The sequence below is a fragment of the Sus scrofa genome, chromosome 13, assembly GCF_054392235.1.
Source record: "Sus scrofa isolate SSC_HxYL_T2T_F1_AM1 chromosome 13, Sscrofa_HxYL_maternal_Yorkshire_Landrace_v2.0, whole genome shotgun sequence".
Taxonomy (NCBI): domain Eukaryota; kingdom Metazoa; phylum Chordata; class Mammalia; order Artiodactyla; family Suidae; genus Sus; species Sus scrofa.
The window spans coordinates 126,338,277-126,355,501 of NC_139395.1; the positions used below are offsets into that span (position 1 = coordinate 126,338,277).

At 36.8% G+C, this 17,225-nt stretch overlaps 1 protein-coding gene across 6 annotated transcripts in view; it reads right to left on the reverse strand.

Annotated features, from left to right (window-relative positions):
- The window catches only part of SPATA16 (spermatogenesis associated 16), a 242,312-nt gene that overhangs the window by 217,052 nt on the left and 8,035 nt on the right, over positions 1–17,225 (reverse strand). For 4 of the 6 annotated variants that reach the window (XM_084986709.1, XM_084986712.1, XM_084986708.1 and 1 more), the window contains one exon: positions 16,936–17,026. The exons of the other annotated variants lie outside the window; for them this stretch is intronic. The gene's annotated coding sequence lies outside the window, so the exon portion shown is untranslated. The remainder of the gene's footprint in view (positions 1–16,935; positions 17,027–17,225) is intronic. 6 annotated transcript variants of the gene reach the window in all.

The following is a 17,225-nucleotide window of genomic DNA, read 5'->3' on the forward strand; positions in this document are numbered from 1 at the left end:
AAAATTTCTTTTTCTTCTAACTTTGGCCAACTCTTTAACTCCAACTGTTGATATGGTTCTTAAATCTTAGACTTATTAAACTATAACTTTGGGTCGAGATGGAGAGGTTTCCCAATATACTCTCATCTATTCTCCTTATTTTTCTGATGAAGAAATAAAGTCTCATGCAGGTGAAATGAGCTGCTCATGGTCACACAGCAAATCAGCACTTTCACACATCCTGCAACTCTCAGAATTCTTTCTATCTCACTCCATTGCCTCCACCATAATACACAAGGTAAATGGTTATCACAATTGCAATTTCCAAATGAAGAAAAAGATATTGGACAGTTTAGTGCTTTGTGTGCAGAAAGTCACTCAATTAATGAACAGTAGCCCCTAAGAATTCATATCCTTTGACTTACCTTTAAATTATTATCTGTACTCAAACATATCTTAAAGTTATATCTACCTAAAGATGGGAAATACATCTTTAAAATGAACCAATTCACTTTTAGGAAATAATTTAAAATTGATAGACAAGTTGTAAGAATAACATCAAGAATGCTCAAGTGTCCTTTACCTGTATTTACCAATTTTAAACATTTTTCCCACATTTATTATTCTACTTTGTGTGTCTGTGTCTGTGTGTAGGGTAGACAGGTGTCCATACACATATACATTTGTATCATTTATATTATTTGTTTTTTCAGAGCCATTTGTGAGTAGGTTGCATACATCATGTGTCATTACACTTTATTACTTCTACGCACAGCAGTAAGATGAAGAGGTAAGATCAAGGCTATTTCACTTATGTAACACAATACAGATTATGAAATCCAGGGACGTTAACACTGACACGATGCTATTGTCTAGTCTACAGACAGCCCCTATTCCAATTTTGTCAGTTTTCTTCTTTTTTAAAAAATTATCATTATTGGAGATGGGATTATGATGGTGGAATAGAAGGACCAGAGCTCAACTTCTCTCCTAAAAACAATATTCACAACTAAAGGCTGAGAAATCTTCAACCAAATGGACCATAAACCTTCAAAAAGATATCCTACTCCAGAAGAAAAAGAGGAGGACACATCAAGAGGTAGAAGGGGTGATTATGTGATATAAACAACCCCATACCTCCCTGGTGGGAAGCCCCACAGACTGGAAACTAACTGGTTCAGAGTCTCACCTACAGGAGTGAGAGTTCTCAGCCCCACATTAAACTCTCACGTGTGGGGATCTGGCACTGGGAGAAAGAGCCCCTGGAGCATTGGGCATTGAAGGCCAGTGGGGCCTGTGCGCAGGAGCTCCATGGGACTGCGAGAAATGGAGACCCCATTCTTAAAAGGTGCACACGGACTTTCATGTGCACTGGGTCCCAGGGCAAAGCAAAGTCTCCATAGGAATCTTGGTCAAACCTGACTGCAGTTCTTGGAAGACATCCTGGGAAAACAAGGGTGAACGTGGCTTGTTGTGAGGAAAGGACATTGGAAGCAAAGCTCTCGGGAATATTCAGCAGCAGTGCCTTTCTCTGGAGGTAGCCATTTTGGGAAAATCTGGCCTTACCCATCAGTGATGAGAAGCCCCAGGCCAAACAACAAATCAGATGGGATCACAGACCCACTCCTCAGTAAACAGGCTACCTAAAGACCCCCCAGACACACAGCTCCTCTAATCCCATCCAGAGACAAAGCCCCACCCACCAGAGGGATAAGAATCAGCTCCACCTACCAGTGGGCAGGCATCAGGCCATCCCATCAGGAAGCCTACAGCAAGCCCCCATACCAACTTCAGCCACAAGGGGGGCAGACACCAGAAGTAAGAGAGGCTACAACTCTATTATCTATAAAAAGGCCACCACACCAAAAACCTATAAAAATGAAAAGACAGAGAACTATAACTCAGATGAGGGAGAAAGGAAAACCCCCAGAAAAACAGCTAAGTGATCAAGAGATCCTCAGCTTCCAGGAAAAAGACTTTAGACTTGTTGATGCTGAAGATGATGCAAGACATTGGAAATAAACTGGAGGCAAAGATGGATAACTCCCAGGAAACACTGAGCAAAGATATACAAGATATAAAACTTAAACAAGAAGAGATGCAAAATACAATAACTGAAATAAAAAATTCATTAGAAGCAGCTAACAGCAGAATACAGGAGGCAGAAGAACAAATAAGCAAGGTGGAGGACAGATTAGTGGAAATTACGGATGTGGAACAGAAAAGAGAAAAAAGATTGAAAACAAATGAAGAGAGTCTCAGAGATCTCTGGGACAGGGTTAAAATAAACCCAAGGAGGAATTCCCTGGGACACATATTAATCAAACTGACCAAAATTAAAGATGAGAAAATATTGAAAGCAGCTAGGGAAAAGAAACAAATAACATACAAGAGAAACCCAATACGGTTATCGGCAGATTTTTCAGCTGAAATTCTGCAGGCCAGAAGGGAGTGGCATGATATACTTAACATGATGAAAGGAAAAAAACCTCCAACCAAGACTACTTTACCCAGCAAGGCTCTCATTCAGATTTGAAGGAGAAATCAAAAGCTTCACAGATAAGCAAAAGCTAAGAGAATTCAGCAACACTAAACCAGCCTTACAACAAATACCAAAGGAACTTCTCTAGGCAGAAAAGACAGCAACAGGAAACAAAAATACCACAAATGACAAGGCTCACCAGTAAAGGTATATATACAGTAAGGATACAAAATCATCCATGCACAATTATGCCACCAAAAACAGAAATCATGAGAAGAGGTGGGTACAAATGCAGGACACTGGAGATGCACTTGCAACAAGACACCAACAACTTAAAACAATCTCATATATGTATAGACTCCTATAGCAAAACTTCAGGCTAACTGCAAACCAAAATCTACAACTGATACACAAATAAGAAAAATCAACTCAAATACAACACTAAAGATCATCATCATACCACAAGAGGAGAGAACAAGGGAAGAAGGGAAGAAAAAAGAGCAACAAAAACAAATACAAAGCAATTTATAAAATGGCAATAAGAACATACATATCAATAACTACCTTAAATGTTAATGGACTAAACCCCCCAACCAAAAGTCATAGTCTGGCTGAATGGATACAAAAACAAGACCCATATATATACTGTCTTCAAGAGACCCACTTCACTTCTAGGGACACAAACAAATTGAAAGTGAGAGGATGGAAGAAAATGTTTCATGCAAACGGGAATCAAAAGAAAGCTGGAGTAGCGATACTCACATCAGACAAAATAGACCTTAAGCTGAAGAATATCTTAAGAGACAAGGAAGGTCACCTTGTCTCTTAAATAATGATCAAGGGATCAATCCGTGAAGAAGATATAACAATTTTAAATATCTATGCACCCAACATAGGTTCACCACAATATATAAAGCAACTGCTAACAACCTTAAAAAGGACAGATCAACAATAACACCATAATAGTGTGGGACTTTAACACCCCACATTCAGCAGTGGACAGATCATCCAGACAGAGAATCAATCAGGAAACACAGGCCCTGAATGAAGCATTAGACCAGATGGACTTAATAGATGTTTATAGGACATTTCATCCAAAAGCAACAGAATACACATTCTTCTCAAGTGCACATGGGTCATTCTCTAAGAATGATCACACCCTCGGCTACAAATCCAACCTCAGTAACTTTAAGAAAATTGAAATCATGTCAAGCATCTTTTCTGACCACAACACTATACAACTACAAATCAACAACCAGAAAAAAACTGCAAAAAAACATAAACACATGGAGACTAAATAACATGCTACTAAACAACCAATGGCTCACTGAAGAAATCAAAGAGAAAATTAAAAAATACCTAAGAGCAAATGACAAAAAAGATATGACACTCCAAAACCTATGGGATGCAGCAAAAGCCATTCTAAGAGGAAAGTTTATAGCAATACAAGCCTACCTCGGTAAACAAGGAAAAGCTCAAATAAACAAGCTACCTTTACATCTAAAGCAGTTCAAGAGAGAACAACAAACAAGACCTAAAGTTAGTAGAAGGAAAGAAATCATAAAGATCAGAGCAGAAATCAATGAAATAGAGACAAAAAATTATCATCTTCATCATCATCATTATTTTGCTTCTTGCTTTTTTGGGCCACACCCATGGCATATGGAATTTCCCCAACTAGGGGCTGAACCAGAGGTGTAGCTGCTGGCCTACACCACAGCCACAGTAATGTGGGGTCCAAGCCACATCTGTGACCTACACCACAGCTCACAGCAACGCTGGATCCTTAACCCATTGATCAAGGCCAGTGATTGAACCCACATCCTCTTGGATACTAGTTGGGTTCACTACCACTGAGCCACAATGGGAACTCCCTTGTCAGTTATCTTCATAAAGTCTTTTTAGTATTTTTTCCTCCAATATAAGATCCAATCCAGAAAAATGTCTTGAATAGAGTTGTCACATCTCTTCAGTCTCTTACTGTGAAATGGTTTCCTAGTGTTTCTTTTGATTTCCAAAGTGTTCACATTTTTGAAGAATATAAGCCAGGCCACTGCATAGATTCTACCTTGATTTGGTGGATAACATTACTTACATATGCTTAGATTCAGGTTAAGCATCCCCAGTCAGAATACTATAAATTGATGCAGTCTTTTCTCAGGGTCTCACATTCAGAGCCACACAATGCACTCGTCTTTCTTTGGTGATGGCAATTTTAATCAACTGGTTGAGTTGTTTTCTAGTTTCTCCAGAGAAAGATTTCCCTGGAACTTAAGATCTTTCTATGGGGGGGACACTTAGAACTTTGAGACCATATAATTATTCTGTTCCTAATCAATCTTCCCTCTCTTGACTTAGCATTCACTGAAAGATAATCGTTGCCTGCACCAATCTGTGATGATTGTAAAATAGTGATTTTTTTTTCCCCTTCACAATTCATAGTATTATTAAAATGCTCAGATGTAAGGTTGGTCACCACTAAAGTATCTGAAACAAACATGTTTAACCTATCTTATTCTGCAACACTTTGTGTTTTTTGAATTTATATATTCACATTTTTAAAAAATAGTATAAAACCTATACTTTCAAGAAATGCAAATTAAGAGTATACTAAAACATTTAAATAATAGACACTGCATGATTTTGACACATATTAAAATATGAAAATGAGTTTTTAGCATTAAAAGGGAATCACAGGGAACACCTACTCCAGTTTTGTCATTTCAGAGATGAGGACCAAAGAGGGCACAGCCCTGTAACAGCAGGATCTGAAATTGGCCTAAAGGTTCTGATTCTGGGTTCCATCACACCAATATTACTTTAAATGTAATCAAAACTTATTCATTGAAAAATATAGTGTCCTCATTAACTAGAAGCAAACACTAGTGGCATAAAATAGGCAAGATAAGTGTAGATGATACAGTAATGATACTTTAAAAATTTACTTAAGGATTCATCAATTCATTCATTCATGATTGACTAAGCAACTACCCTGCACAGTGACCTGTATCAGCAAGGCCTGCAATGTTGAACCAGAGATCACCCCTGCTCTCAAGGAGTCCATGGTTTAATGGAAAAGCCTATGTTAGTATGCATCAGAAACTTTTGGAGCCTCTTCGATTCCAGGTACAATGTTCCACTCAGAATGAGGCGATGATAGCATCTTCATGTTTAATAAGCAGAGGGGGGTTGTACTAGAAATACAAGGGGTCCAAATGGTTAGGGAATATGCCATCTCATCTGCCTCTTCTGCTCCAGCTTCCTACCACTTAAAGTATTAGTAGAAACAATACCAAACTATAAAATAAAATTTTAAAATGTTCAGCAAAGTTCAGATATTATGATAATTACCTTTGAAATATTAAAGGCTAGATTCTTCCATAAAATTATATTTTGGTAGTGTTATTTTGCTAGTACTCTAAGCATGCCCAAAGTCAGTCTAGTCCAGGGGCATCTAATACAGATGGTTGGGTGACCATGATGGCACTAAACCAATGCATTTGCATGGGTTATATTGCTGTGGTAAAACTGGTACTGATGAAGAAGTCTGACAGAGACAGACTGCATTGGTTGTTGATGCTAAAGAAACACTTTAAGGTTTATACACTTACCTCCCTAAAAAAGATGTTTATAAGGATGGACAGTCATTTAGCCATTTAGTCAACAAACACTTGAGTTCCTACTAGATGAAAATATTGGGCTTTTTTGCGAGGGATTATAAAGATGAAAAAAATGGATTGTGCTTTATAGAAACTTGGGAGTAAGAGCTCAGAGCTGCTATCCAACCTAATGGGGGTGGGGGGAGGAGTGTTCTAACCTCATGAACTGAAGTAACATAGTAAACAGGACCTGTGTATTGGATTTGAGAAGAGGTGGGCTCAAATCCTAAACCTGTTTCTTCTTTGCTGAAGAAATTTTCACCAAGTTACTTTGATGGATCAGGGTTTTCTCATTCAGTTTATTCCTTATAGGGATGAATGAAGAATTAACATTTGTTAGGAGCTAATGCCTCATCTGGTTTATAATAAGTTCTCTAAAAGGGTAGCTCTTATAGTATTAAATATGGTATATAGACTATCATGAGCAAATTATAAACATAATATATAAAACAAGCTAGTAAAATTTAATTAGTGCTTGGTTTTATATATTTTAAAAATTCAATGAATTCTATTATATTTTGTACAACCATCATCACAACCTGATTTTAGAACATTTTCAGCCCAAAACCCCCGTGCATCCCTGCCCCTAAAACTGTCTCCTTTGGTAACCATAGGTTTTTCAAAGTCTGTGAGTCTGTTTCTATTCTGTAAATAAGTTCAATGTATCCTTTTTTTTAGATTCCACATATAAATGATAGCATATGAGGTTTGTGTCTCAGTGTCTGACTGACTTCACTTAACACTATAATTTTGAAGTCCATCCATGTTGCTGCAAATGCCATTATTTCATTCCCTTTTATGGCTGAGTAATATTCCATTGTGTATATGTACCACATCTTCTTTATCCACTCCTCCATTGATAGACATTTAGGTTGCTTCCATATCTTAGCTATTGTAGATAATGCTGCAATGAACAATGGGGTACATGTATCTTTTCAAGTCATGTTTTTTTCCAGATAGATGCCCAGGAGTGGGATTGCTAGATCATAGGATAATTTTATTTTTAGTTTTTGAGTTGTTTTCCATAGTGGTTGCATCAGTTTACATTCCCACCAATAGTGTAAGAGGGTTCCCTATTCTCTACACCCTCTCTAGCATTTATTGTTTGCAGACTTTTTGATGATGGCCATTCTAGCTGGTGTAAAGTGTTAACTCATAGTAGTTTTGATTTGCATTTCTCTAATAATTAGTGATGCTGAACATATTATGTGTTTTTTGGCCACCTGTATATCTTTTTTAGATAACTATCTATTTAGATCATCTGCACTTTTTTTTTGCCTTTTTTTTTTTAAGGGTTGCACCTGTGGCATACGGAAGTTCCCAGGCTAGGGGCTGAACTGGAGCTGCAGCTGCCAGCCTATGCCACATCCATAGCCACACAGGATCCAAGCCATGTCTGAGACCTGCACCATAGCTCATGGCAACGCTGAATCCTTAACCCATTGACTGAGGTCAGGGATCAAACTTGCATCCTCATGGTTACTAGTAGAATTCATTTCTGCTGCACCACAGTGGGAATTCCCATTCTGCCCATATTTTGATGGAGCTGTTTGTTTTTTTTTTAGTATTGAGGTGCAGGAGGTGTTTATATCTTTTGGAGATTAATCCCATGATAGTCACTTCATGTGCAAAATATGCTCTCACATTCTGTGGTTTGGCTTTTCATTTTGTCTAGGTTTTCCTTGCTGTGAAAATTTTTTACATTTAATTAGGTACCATTTGTTTATTTTTGTTTTTGTACTCATTACTCTAGGAGGTAGATCTGAGAAGATATTTCTGTAGTTTATGTCAGAGAGTGTTTGGCCTATGTTTTCCTCTAAGAGTTTTATAGTATTTGGTCTTATATTTAGGTCTTTACTCCATTTTGATTTTATTTTTGTTCTGATTTCATTCTTCTACATGTAGTTGTCCTGTTTTCCCAGCACCACTTATTGAGGGGTGGCTTTCTTCCATTGTATATTCTTGCTTCCTTTGTCATAGATTAGTTGGCTATAGGTAAGTGGGTTTAATTCCGGGCTTTCTATCCTGTTCCACTGATCTATAGTTCTGTCTTTGTGCCAGTACCATATGGTTTTGATGACGGTAGCTTTGTAGTATAGTCTAAAGTCCCGGAGCCTGATTCCTCCAGCTCCATCTTTCTTTTTCAGGAAGTCTTTGGCTATTCTGGGTCTTTTGTGCTTCCAAACAAACTTCAAAATACTTTGTCCTAGTTTGGTGAAAAATGCCATTGGTAATTTGATGGGGATTGCATTGACTCTGTAGATTGCCTTGGGTAGTATAGTCATTTTGACAATATTGATTCTTCCAATCCAAGAGCATGGCATATCCTTCCATCTGTTTGTGTCATCTTTGATTTCTTTCATCAGTGTCTTATAGTTTTCAGAGTAGAGATCTTTTGTCTCTTTAGGTAGATTTCTTTCTTAGGTATTTTATTTTATTTTTGATGTGATGGAAGAGGGGATTGCTTCCCTAATTTCTCTTTCTGATCTTTCATTGTTAGTGTATAGAAATGAAGTTGATCACTGTGTATTAATTTTGTATCCTGCAACTTTGCCAAATTCATGGATGAGCTCTAACAGTTTTCTAGTAGGATCTTTAGGATTCTCTAGGTATAGAATCATGTCATCTGCAAAGAGTGATAGTTTTACTTCTTCCTTTCCAATTTGGATTCCTTTTATTTCTTTTCCTTCACAGACTGCCATGAATAGGACTTCCAAAACTATGTGGAATAGTAGTGGCTTGAGTGGACATCATTATCTTGTTCCTGATCTTAGCAGGAATTCTCTCAGCTTTTCATCATTGAGAATGATGTTAGCTGTGGGTTTATCATATATGGCCTTTATTATGTGGAGTTAGATTACCTCTACGGCCACTTTTTGGAGGGTTTTTATCAGAGATGGTTGTTGTGTTTTGTCAAAAGCTTTTTCTGCTTCAATTGAGAGGATCACATGGTTTTTATTCTCCAGGATGTTTTTTTTATTACTCAAATGAATTAATCACATCTGTAGTTGTATAATGATCATAATGATCTGATTTCACAGGATTTCCATCCCACAGCCAAAGCACACACCCCACCCCCCAAACTGTCTCCTCTGGAGACCATAAGTTTTTCAATGTCTGTGAGTCAGCATCTGTTCTGCAAAGAAGTTCCGTCTGTCCTTTTTTCAGATTCCACATGTCAGTGAAAGCGTTTGATGTTCGTGTTTCATTGGATGGCTGACTTCACTTAGCATGATAGTTTCTAGGTCCATCTATGTTGCTAAAAATGCTGGTATTTCATTCTTTTTGATGGCTGAGTAATATTCCATTGTGTATAGGTACCACATCTTCTTGATCCACTCCTTTATTGATGGACATTTAGGTCGTTTCCATGTCTTGGCTATAGCAAAGAGTGCTGCAATGAACATTGGAGTACATGTGTCTTTGCGAGTCTTGGTTTTCTCTGGATAGATGCCCAGGAATGGGATTGCTGGATCAAATGGTAATTCTATTTTTAGTTTTCTGAGTAATCACCATACTGTTTTCCACAGTGGTTGCACCAATTTACAATCCCACCAACAGTGTACTAGGGTTCCTTTTTCTCCACACCCTCTCCAGCACTTACTGTTTGTCGACTTTTTGATGATGGCCATTCTGGCTGGTGTAAGGTGGTACCTCAGAGTGGTTTTGATTTGCATTTCTCTAATAATGAGTGATGTTGAACATCTTTTCATGTGTTTTTTGGCCATCTTCATGTCTTCTTTGGAGAACTGTCTGTTTAGATCTTCTGTCTACTTCTTAATGGGGTTGTTTGTTTTTTTGGTATGGAGCTGCAGAAGGTGTTTCTAAATTTTGGAGATCAATCCCTTGTCAGTTGAATCACTTGCAAAGATTTTCTCCCATTCTGTGGGCTGACTTTTTTTGTTTTGTTTAGGGTTTCCTTTGCTGTGCAGAAACTTTTAAGTTTGATTAAGTCCCATTTGTTTATTATTGTTTTTATTGTCAGTACTCTAAGAGGTGGATCTGAGAAGATGTTGCTATCGTTTATGTCAGAGAGTGTTTGGCATATGTTTTCCCCTAAGAGTTACATAGTATCTGGTCTCATATCTAGGTCTTTAATCCATCTGGAGTTTATTTTTGTGTATGGTGTTAGGGAGTGTTCTAATTTCATTCTTTTCCATGTGGCTGTCCAGTTTCCCCAGCACCATTTATTGAATAAACTGTCCTTTCTCCATTGTATATTCTTGCCTCCTTTGTCACAGATGAGTTGGCTGTAGGTGCGTGGGTTTAATTCTGGGCTTTCTATCCTGTTCCACTGATCTATATGTCTGTCTTTGTGCCATTACCATATGCTTTTGAAAACTGTTGCTCTGTAGTATAGTCTGAAGTCCAGGAGTCTGATTCCTCCAGCTCCATTTTTATTTCTCAGGATGACTTTGGCTATTCTGGGTCTTTTGTGCTTCTAAACAAACTTTAAAATATTTTGTTTGAGTTCTGTGAAAAGTGTCCTTGGTAATTTGATGGGGATTGCTTTGAATCTGTATATTGCCTTAGGTAGTATAGTCATTTTGATGATATTGATCTTCCAATCCTTGAGCATGGTATATTTTTCCATCTATTTGTGTCATCTTTGATTTCTTTCATCAATGTCTTAGAGTTTACAGAGTACAGGACTTTTGTCTCTTTAGGTAGGTTTACTCTTAGGTATTTTATTCTTTTGGATGAAGTGGTAAATGTGATTGTTTCCCTAATTTCTCTATCTGATCTTTCATTGTTAGTGTAAAGAAACACCGCCGATTTCTGTGTATTAATTTTGTGTCCTGCAACTTTGCCAAATTCATGGGTGAGCTCTAACACTTTTCTGGTAGAGTCTTTAGGATTCTCTAGGTATAGCATCATGTCATCTGCAATGAGTGATAGTTTTACTTCTTCCTTTCCAATTTGGATTCCTTTTATTTCTTCTACTTCTCTGATTCCTATGGCTAGGACTTCCAGAACTATGTTGAAGAATCGTTGCAAGAGCGGACATCTTTGTCTTTTTCCTGATCTCAGTGGGAATTCTTTCAACTTTTCACCATTGAGAAAGATATTAGCTGTGGGTTTGTCATATCTGGCCTTTATCATGTTGAGGTAGGTTCCTGCTATGCCCACTTTCTGAAGGTTTTTTTTCAGAATTGAGTGTTGGATTTTGTCAAAGGATTTTTCTGCATCTATTGAGAGGATCATATAGTTTTTATTCTTCAGTTTGTTAATGTTGTGTATCACACTGATGGATTTGCGGATATTGAAGAACCCTTGCATCCCTGAGATAAATCCCACTTGATCATGATGTACAATCCTTTTAATGTATTGTTGGATGCGGTTTGCTAGTATTTTGTTGAGCATATTTACATCTATGTTCAATAATGAAATTGGCCTGTAGTTTCCTTTTTCTTTTTTGTGGTTTCTTTGTCTGGTTTTGGTACCAGGGTGATGGTGGCTTCATAGAATGAGTTTGGGAGTATCCCTTCCTCTACAATTTTTTGAAATATTTTCAGAAGGAGAGGTGTTAGCTCTTCTCTAAATGTTTGATAGAATTCTCCTGTGAAGCCATCTGGTCCTGGACTTTTGTTTGTTGGAAGTTTTTTAATGACAGTTTCCCTTTCAGTTCTTGTGATGGGTCCATTCATCTTTTCTATTTCATCTTGGTTTAGTCTTGGAAGATTGTACTTTTCTAAGAATTTGTCCATTTCTTCTAGGTTTTCTGTTTTCTTAGCATATAGTTGCATATAGTAGACTCTTATGATCCTTTGTATTTCTGTGATGTCCATTGTATCTTCTCCTTTTTCATTTCTAATTTTATTGATTTGAGTTTTCTCTCTTTTTTGCTTGGTAAGTCTGGCTAGGGGTTTATCAATTTTGTTGATCTTTTCAAAGAACCAGCTTTTTGTTTCATTGATCTTTTCCATGGTTTTCTTTGTTTCTATTTCATTGATTTCTGCTCTGATCTTTATGATTTCTTTCCTTCTACTAACTTTAGGTCTTGTCTGTTGTTCTCTCTTGAGCTGCTCTAGATGTAAAGTTAGCTTGTTTATTTTGAGCTTTTTCTTGTTTCCTGAGGTCGGCTTTTATTGCTATAAACTTTCCTCAGTGTTCTTTCCTCTCCAGTTCTTTTGGAATATTTTCAGAAGGATAGGAGTTAACTTTTCTCTTCATTTTTGATAGAATTTTCCTGTGAAGCCATCTGGTCCTAGAATTTTGTTGGGTTTTTTAATCACAGTTTTCAATTTAAGTACTTGTGATTGGGCCATTAATGTATTTTTATTTCTTCTTTGTTTAGACTTAGAAAATTGTACTCTTCTAAGAATTTGTCTGTTTCTTCCAGGTTGTCCATTTTATTGGCATATGGTTCCTTGTAGTTGTCTCATGATCTTTTGTATTTCTGTGATGTCCATTGCAACGTCTCATTTTTCCTTTCTAATTTTATTGATTTTAGTCCTCTCTTTTTTTCTTGATGAGTCTGGTTGATGGTTTATTGATTTTGTTGATCTTTTGAAAGAACCAAGATCTTAGTTTTAATGATCTTTTCTATGGTTTTCTTCATTTCTATTTCATTGATTTCTGCTCTTGTCTTTATGATGTCTTTCCTAACTTTGGGTTTTGTCTGTCTTCTTTCTCTAGTTGCTTTAAGTATAAAATGAGACTATTTATTTGAGATTTTTCTTGTTGCCTGAGGTGTGGTTGTATTCCTATATAGTTCCCTCTTAGAATTGCTTTTGCTGCATCCCATAGGTTTTGCAGTGTTGGGTCTTTGTTGTCTTTTGTTTCTAGGTATTTTAAAATTTCCTCTTTGATTTATTCAGTGATCCATTGGTTGTTTAGTAGCATGTTGTTTATTTTCCCCATGCTTGTGTTTCTTGATATTTTTTTCTTGTCAATTTCAAGTCTTATAGTGTTGTGTTGGAAAAGATGCTTGATGTGATTTCAATTTTCTTAAAGTTTTGAGGCTTGATTTGTGTCCTAGAATGTAATCTATCCTAGAGAATATTCCATGTGCACTTGAGAAGAAAGTGTATTCTGCTTTTGGATGGTATATTGTATAAATATCTACTAAGTCCATCTGGCCTAATTCATCATTTAAGGCCTGTGTTTCCGTGCTGATTTTCTTTCTTTTTTTTTTTTTTTTTGTCTTTTTGTCTTTTTGCCATTTCTTGGGCTGCTCCCATGGCATGTGGAGGTTCCCAGGCTAGGGGTCTAATCGGAGCTGTAGCTGCCAGCCTATGCCAGAGCCACAGCTATGCAGGATCTGAACCATGTCTGCAACCTACACCACAGCTCATGGCAACGCCGGATCCTTAACCCACTGGGCAAGGGCAGGGATCAAACCTGCAACCTCATGGTTCCTAGTCGGATTCATTAACCACTGCACCATGATGGGAACTCCCCATGCTGATTTTCTATCTGTATGATCAGAAAATTGCTGTAAGTGGGGTGATAAAGTCCCCAGCTATTGTGTTACTGTCAAGTTTTCCTTTTAAGGCTGTTTGCAGCTTCCTTATATATTGAGGTGGTCCTGTGTTGGGTGCATGTATATTTACAACTCTTATATCTTCTTTGATTGATCCTTTGATCATTATGTAATATCCTTCTTTGTCTCTTATAATATTCTTTATTGTAAGATTTGTTTTGTCTGGTATGTGTATTGCTTCTGCAACTTTCTTTTGATTTCTGTTTGCATCAAATATTTTCTTCCATCCTCTTACCTTCAGTTTGTATATGTTCCTAGAACTGAAATGGGTCCCTTGACAGCATATATATGGATCTTGTTCTTGTATCCATTCAGCAAGTCTATGTCATTTGGTCAGGGCATTTAGTCTATTTACATTTAAGGTAATTATTGATATGTATGTTCTTATTGCCATTTTGTTAATTGTTTTGGATTTGCTGTTGGTAGTCTTTTTCTTCCTCTCTTCTCTTATGGTTCGATGACTCTCTTTAGTGCTGTGTTTGGATTACTTTTTCTTATTTGTGTGTATCTGTTGTAGATTTTTGGTTTGCAGTTACCATGAGGTTTTGATATAAGGGTGTGTGTGTGTGTGTGTGTGTGTGTGTGTGTGTGTGTGTGTGTTTTCAGTTGCTGGTCTCTTAATTGCAAATGCATCTCCAGTATCCTCCATTTGTACTCTCCTCTTCTCACAATTTCTGATTTTGGAAGCATATCTGTATGTGGATGATTTGCTACCTTCATTATATGTATGCCTTTACCAGTGAGCCTTGTCATTTGTAATAGTCTTGGTTCTAATTGTTGCTTTTTCTTTTCCACCTAGAGAATTTAGTATTTTTTGTTGTTGTTGTTAAGCTGGTTTACTGGTACTGAAATATCTTAGCTTTTGCTTCTCTATAAAGCTCTTCTCCTTCAAATCTGAATGAGAGCCTTGCTGGGTAGAGTAATTTTGGAGGTTTTTGTTTTTTGTTTTTTTCCTTTCATCACTTTAAGTATACCATGCAACTTCCTTCTGGCCTGCAGAGTTTCTGATGAAAAATCAGCTGATAACCGTATCAGGGTTCCCTTGTATGTTATTTCTTTTCCCTAGCTGCTTTCACTATTTTCTCTTTGTCTTTAATTTTTGTCAGTTTGATCAATATGTGTATCAGGGTGTTCCTCTTGGGTTTATTTTATATGGTATTTGTTGTGCTTACTGGATTTGAGTGAGTGATTCCTTTCCCATGTTAGGGAAGTTTTCAGCTATCATATGTTCAAATATTTTCTTTGGCCCTTTCTCTCTCTCTTTCTTGTCCTCCTGGAACACCTATAATGCTGATGTTAATGCATTTAAAGTTCCAGTTTTCTCTTAGACAGTCTTTATTTCTTTTAATTAATTTTTTTTCTGTTCTACATCAGTGATTTTCACTAGTCTGTCTTCCACCTTGCTTATTTGTTCGTCTACCAACTGTATTATGCTATTGATTTCTACTAGTGAATTTTTAATTTTAGTTATTGTATTCTGCATCTCTGCTTGTTTAATCTTTAAATCTATTTCTTTTTTCAGTCTTTCTTGTAATTTATCAATCTTTACCTCCAGTTTATTTCCAAGATCTTGAATTATTTTTACTATCATTAGTCTAAAATATTTTTCATGGAGGTTGGTAATGACAAGATTACTTAGCCATTTTTGTTTCATTTTGTTCCTTTATCTGAGTCTTAATTCTCTGCCCACTTACCCTAAATGCCAAATGCTCCAGGGGCTCCTCCTCCCAATGCCAGGCCCTCAGGCATGGAAACTTGATATGGGGCTCAGAACTCTAACTCCTGTGGGTAAGCCTCTCTGATATAGTTACTTTCCAGTCTGTGGGCCACCCACCAAGTGGGCATGGAGTTACTTATGTCATGTAATCGCCCCTCACCCACCATCTAAACGTGGCCTCTTCTTTGTCTTTTGGTTTAGGATATCTTTTTTGGTAGTTTCCAGTTTCTTTTGTTGATGGTTGTTCAGTAGTTGATTGTAATTTTGTTGTTTTCATGAGAGAAGGTGAGCTCCAGTTCTTCTACTCTGTCATCTTAATCATGTCGTATTTTACATTTTAAACTTCTTTTGCATGCATGCACACACACACACACCATTTTCCCTCTTAAATATGAACAAGTTGGCAACTAATATTTACAAAAATATTGCATCTCAGGATATTGGTTCCCTGGGGATTTTGTGTCCTTAGAGCAATTGGTAAAATGAGAGCACACCCATTACATACAGGAATGGCTGATCTACTTTCACTGTTATCATATGCAACTAGTCAAATAGTGCCTGATCCATAGAATGGGAACACCATTGGTAATGAATGAAGAATTATTTACCACTCTTACCTTTCAAATAGAACCAGAGGCATGAACTTGAGACTCCTCCTGAATTATTTTCCCCTGAGGCTAAATTCATTATTTATTTTCACCCAAGATCATTATAAATCTCTGTAAAATATTTTTTGGAGTGAGATGGAGACAGAGAGTGAACAGAGAATTCCCCTGATCTGCAAACCTATGGTATAATAGAACTATCACTATAGTCATTTTAATATCTTCAAACATGTTTACAATGTATATTAACATAATAATTCCTAAACTGCCATTTTCTTTAGAGCTTGAAGAATAAAGGGTCATTTTTAACACTGAGAAACTATTGTATAAGGTTTTTGCATGATTTCCCTGAGGATTAAGGACATAACGTTGTATGCACTTACCACAGGACCTGGCAGAGAAGAGAAAAAAAAGAGATTGACAGAGAAGTATTAGAAAATGAACTATTTATTTACCTTTCTATGTATGCTAAGCCATTTCACATCATAAATATCTGAGACAAAATTAGGGTTGACCTGATTCTTTGCAAGAGTTTTAGTTTGATAGTTCCTAAATAATTTGATGTACTTTCAAATAGAACTCTTTAGATCTTGTATATATTTAAGTTATTTTCCCACAAATGACTTGTATTTAATTTACCTCATCACTCCCCTTTTTGAAGCCAGTAGGCTTAGTTTACAAACATGTGAGCTACTGTTGGCTGCTTCCCTCCTTCCCAATGAAACATACAAAGCAGTAAACATCTTGTATCCTCTCCTCAACCCTCCAATACCTCTCTACCTCTGACTCAGGTTGCCCAAAGCACAGATCCTGCCTTACCCTGGCTCCCAGGTTTGAAGCATGTAGCCTCATTTCAAGGTGTAGCCAGCTTCCCTCTACTTTACTTTGGGATATAAGAAGAGGATGAGGGGTCAAAGAGAGACCCCTGTGCCTTTCCCCCCACCCACACTATACTACCTCTCCCCCCATCAAAAAATTAGTAAATAAAAAATAATTTAATTTCTTACTTGTATGGTTCTTAGTACTGTTATTTGAATGTTTCTTCTGAATCTTTTTCTGGTATAAATAGTGATACTTATTTTGTAGAAAGGCATTTGTCTGTGAGAGAAATTAATTTTTGAATTATGAGAGATGAGATAATCAAAATATTTTAGAAAGGTATTTTTTACTTTTTTTCAATCAGGTTTCAGTTATATTTAATTAAGATTTACAGGTTTACAGAGTTGAGAAGTATTTGAAAACTGGTTGTATATTAATCATCCACTGATGTTTTTTTAACAACTGATCTTAGAAGAAG